We start from the raw sequence: 5,670 nt of genomic DNA on the forward strand, positions 1-5,670 counted from the left end.
TAGAAGCCAAAAAGAACAAGGCCTCAGGATGCAGATGAAAAAGAAAAAGTTTCACCTTTAAAGAATTTTAATGGGTCACAACATGGAGGAAAGTTGAATAAAGGTGATGGTACAAGACATTTGCAATGTTGGACATGTGGTAAGGAAAATATTACGAGGGATTATTCATAGAATCAGGGTGGTAGGCCTCAGATATATAGTGCATAGGAGGCACAAATAGCTGGGGATGTTGAGAAGAGAATTCCTCGTATCTATGAAGCATTGGATAATAGACATGCATATCACCATACATCTATTATCGAGATGGATAGTAAGCATTGTGATCAAATTCTTTCTATTTTGATTAAACTTGGATCTAATTATAGTTATGCTAATCCTGACTTTGTGGATAAGTGTGGTTTGAATAAAAAAATGCATGCTGAATATTGGTTAGTGCGGTTGGATACAAGTACAAAGAAAAGAGTTCATCATTGGGTAAGATCTTGTGCATTCGATCTTAATGGTATGAATACATCAACAGATTTGAATGTATTACCGTAGGGATCATATAACATGATTTTGGAAATGGAATTATTATATCTTCATATGATTAAGGTGGATTGTTATGACAAATTTATTATGTGTTTGGGTAACAATGCAAAACATAGGATCTTGCAGGGTAAGAAGAAAGCAATATCAGTTAGAATGGTGATAGTTATGTAGTCAAAGTGTAGTCATTGAAAAGGGTGTGTGTTATTTGCAATACATATTTCCAGTGATAAATGTAAGTATGTTGAGGATGCAAAGGTATTAAGAAAATACTCGATCTTACAATAGTTTCAAGATGTGTTTCCAACAAATATTTCATAGTTTTTTCCTTACAGAGAAGTGGACTTTTCCATTGAGTTGGTACCAGGGGTAACACCAACATCAAAGGAACCATACAAGATGAGCACTCCAGAGTTAGTAGAGCTAAATTTGAAATTGAAGGAAATGCTTGACAAAGGATATATTAGGCCAAGTGTATCACCTTGGGGTGCACCAGTGTTGTTTGTAAAGAAGAAGGATGGTACTCTTAGCCTATGCATTGATTACATGTAGTTCAGTAAGGTAACCATCAAGAATTGGTATTTTTTGTGGAGGATTAATGAATTTTTTGATCAGTTGAAGGGAGTAGCAGTGTTCTCAAAGATTGACCAAAGATCAAGATACCATTAGGTACACATTAAATAATAGGACATCTACAAGACTTCTTTTAAGACCAGGTATTGGCATTATGAGTTTGTTGTAGCTCCATTTTGTTTGACTAATTCTCCAACTACTTTTATGTGCTTGATGAATAGTATATTGTGTCCTTATCCAGAAAAGTTTGTTATTGTATTCATTGATGACATCTTGATATATTCTAAAAATGAGGAAGAGCATTCCCAACAATTAGCAGTAGTGTTGAGATTAGAGAGAGAGCACCAGTTGTATGCCAAGCTTAGAAAATGTAGTTTCTTTAAAATATATGTACATTACTTGGGACATGTTGTTTCTAAGGAAGGTATAGTAGCAGATCCAGAGAAGATAAGAGTTATCAAGGAGTGGGAAGTTCCTAGAAATGTGGATGAGTTAAGATAATTTGCAGGGTTAGTAGGTTATTATAGGAGGTTCATCAAGAAATTCTCTCACATTACATATCCTACTATGTCACTACAGAGGCAAGGTAAGAAATTTGAATGGATTGAGGAATGTGCAACCAATTTTGAGCAGTTAAAGCAGTTATTTATAAATGCTCCAGTTTTAAAGCTTGTAGATCTAGACAAAGAGTTTGTGTTGTGTATAGATGCCTGCAAAAGAGGACTTGGTGGAATATTAATGTAGGAAGGATATGTAGTGTACTATGAGTCACAGAAACTGAATGAGCATGACCATAATTATCCTACACATGATCTTGAATTGGCAGCAATCATCTATGCATTGAATATGTGGAGGCACTATCTTCTTGGCAGGAGGTTTGTATTGATGAGTTATCACAGTGGATTGACATATCTATTTGAGAAACCAAATTTGAATCTCATATATGTTAGATGGTTGGCCATGATTAGTGAGTTTTACTTTGAGATCGGGTACATCAAGGGTAAGGAGAACAAGGTTACAAATGCTCTTAGTGGGAGGGTACAGGTGAATCATATAGTAGTTATGATTTCTCATGGGACAGACTTGTAGGATCAGATCTTATAGGTAGGAAAATAGGCTGACACATACATGGAGCTTATGCGAAGATTACAACATGGTACATGTAATCATGATTTGGAGTATCGTCTTACAACAGATGGCTTGGTCAAATTTTGGGACAGGATTTATGTGTCGAATTACAATGAGCTCAAGAAGACTATATTGTGAGAATTTCATGTTAAACTATATTTAGGTCACCTGGGATACCAGAAGACATTAACAGTGGTGAATACTTTTTACCATTGGTCGAATCTGAAGAAGGAAGTGGCAAAGTTTGTGGCCATATGCTTACACTGTCAGCAGGTGAAAATAAAATGTAAGCATCCAGGTGGAATACTACAACTGATTCAGATTCTAGAATGGAAGTGGTAGGTCATTTCCATAGAGTTCATCACAAGTTTGTTGAGGACACCTAGACAACATGATTCCATCATGGTTGTGGTGGACAGGTTCAGAAAGGTAGTGCACTTAATTCGAGTGAAGTTTACTTATTAGCTAATGATGTATCACAACTATTCATCAGAGATGTAGTGAATTTTCATGGTGCTCCAAGGAATATTGTGTCAGACATGGATACTAAGTTCACTTCAATGTTTTGGAAGGAGTTGTTTACAGGTTTGGGGATAGATTTGGCCTTCAACACAACTTATTGTCTGTAGATAGAGAGGGTAAGTAGGATACTAGAGGACATGTTGAGGATGTGTGTGATGCATCATAGGAGATGGGAGGAGTATCTTATGTTAGTTGAGTTTGCTTATAACAATAGGTATTGGGAGTCACTGAGGATGAGTCTTTTTGAGGCACTATATGATCGTATTTTTAATACTTCCATCAGTTGGAGTGATCTAGTGAACAGGGTATTGATAGTGTTGGACATGTTCGTAGAGATGAAATAGGAAATGTAGGCCATCAAGAAGAATCTAAAGGAAACACAGGACAGGCATAAAATTTATGCAGATTGGAATATGTTATTTAAGGAGTTTTAGGTTGGGGAACATGTGTACTTGCACATTAAGCTTAATAAGAGATCCTTGAGGATTGGATCATGTGCCAAGCTCACACCTCGATTTTGTGGACCTTTAAAGTTTCTTTAAAGGATTGGATCTATTGCTTATCGACTTACACTACCTCCGATAGTGAAAGTCCATGATGTTTTCCATGTGTCATTGCTGAAGAGGTATGTTAAATATGTTGATCATGTGATTGATTGGTCTGTATTGCAAGTGGAGCTAGATTGATAATTCGAGTAGGAACCTCAGTGTATATTGCAGAAAAATATGTTCATGCTCTGCAACTGAGCAATTGAGCAGGTTAAAGTCCAGTGGAAGCACTTTTTTCCTGATGAAGCTACATGGGAGATGGCAGATCATATGTCAGCTATGTATCCTTCAGTATTCACTAGGTAAACGAATGTTTTTGGTATATGTCCATATGTATATGGATGTAAATATTGCCATGAGTTGTGTTAATAAAGCTCCAATAAGTTGTATGGGTGTCATGTTGTTATGGTTGTCATGTTGTTATGTGTCATGTTGGTTTTATTTTTAGTAGGTTGATCATTGTAAATACTACATCGATCTAATTTATAAAGCTCCATGGGAAATATGTTTTTCTTTCAGCAGTCTTGTTGGTTGTAGGTGTCATTGAACACTAGGGATGGTGTCCCCCCAAGGGGGAGGGTACTGTAGCAACTGCAGTCAAAATTCCATGTAATAAAGTTAATAAAGGAAAAATAATAACCAAGGTCATGGGACACGTATTTCAAGTTGAATGTTGGGAAAAACATCCTAGTGTGGGTGTTCATTTGGTTTATCATGGCTAAGGAAGTTGGTAAAGGAAAAATCAAAGGACTTGGAAAGGCATGAGACATTAATTAGCATTTTATTTATGAAAATAATGGAAATTAGGAGAAAATGAAGGTGAAAGGTCACAGGTTTCATGTGAGGAGGAAAATGAAGGAAAACAATGAAAAATTGAAGAAATTAGAGGCCTCATTAATAAAAATGCTTCTGAGGATTAGTTGGTACCTTTTTTTTAAGTTCAGTTTTGGAGCTCTCTTTCTATTCTCTCTTTCTCACTCCTGGGAACTTAGAGAATTCTTGGAGAACACTAGCATTGAGTCAAGGAAAGAAAAGGAAGGACAAAGAAGGCAAAGGGAAATAAATATGAAGCAAGGAAGAGTAGGATCAAGCTGCTACAACAACATTACTTGTAGGTATCAATTTGCATGTGTGATTTCCATACTAGATTTGGCATGTATGGTACATGCAAGTGTGTATTTTATTTTTTTGTTGTCACATGCATGGGGTTTTCCATGTGTGACAATTATTTTTAGCCTAGCCTTTCCATTTCCAGATAGAAATGGTGTGATGAGTTCTTTTTTATTTGATTAAGTTGAATTGATGGATGATTTTGAAACTAAGTGAGGTGAAGAAGAACACAAGGCCTAGGAATCCCTGGGCTTGAGAAGGTGGGATTGTAGTAAAGCCAATTTTGTGTGCCTCGGTGGGCTTAGTAATCCTCGACCAGTGAATGGTGGGATATACAATAAGTCCTAGAGGTGTGCACCCTCGATCAGGCCGAGGAATCCTTGACCAATGAATGGTGGGATATATGGTAAATCCTAGAGGTTGGAGTCTCGATTAGGCTTAGGAATCCTTGACTGGTGAATGGTGGGATATACGGTAAATCCTAGAGACTAGGAGATAGGAAAATTCCTCACAATGTAGGTGGAGAGATGTTGTGGGGAAAAATTCCTATGCAGGACGATCCTATCCACCTAAGGTGTGACAGTGCCTTAGCAGCAAACGAGTACAGCTATACTGGTTTCTTCCTTTATGAAATGTGAAAGAAGAGAGATCAATAGACTTACCGGTGTCTTCCATTTGTCCCTCGATCCAATCTCCCTTCTCTTTGGGTGTTCACAGCTACTTGCCTTCTTGCTTATCCAGCTACAACTTCCTGTAAGATCACAAGAGAACAGCTACTTGCGACAAGAGAACAGCTACTTGAGACAAGAGAAGAACACTACTCAAAGACAGATGTTCACATTCATAACTAGTTTAGGATTAGAAATAAACCAAATACACTAATACATTCATACATCAAAATACATCAGCATATAGGAGAAACCAAGATAGCTTTATTGATGAATAACAAGGTTCAGGAAGAGATACAACCCAGAGGGCTCCAATCCAGCATCTCCTTCCCAGCAAATGGAATTCCTATCTTCAGCCCCTTCAAAGCATTAAGCACCCAATGATTCCAGTCTCAAACCAACAGAAATTCATTGCATTCACAAAATTCCAGCCTCTAGATCTCATGGAGGAGAGATCCATATATAGATGTTTGGAGGGAGGATGAGTCAGCTTGAGATATGACTAGTGTCCTCTCCCTCTGTCAGTTCTTGAGTCCACTTGGAGGTTCTTGCTTCCACTTGGAGATTTGGAACCTCTTACTCATCACCAGTCG

The sequence above is a fragment of the Pinus tabuliformis genome, chromosome 8, assembly GCF_031772625.1.
Source record: "Pinus tabuliformis cultivar Carrire ecotype Pingquan chromosome 8, CPIR1, whole genome shotgun sequence".
Classification (NCBI taxonomy): Eukaryota; Viridiplantae; Streptophyta; class Pinopsida; order Pinales; family Pinaceae; genus Pinus; species Pinus tabuliformis.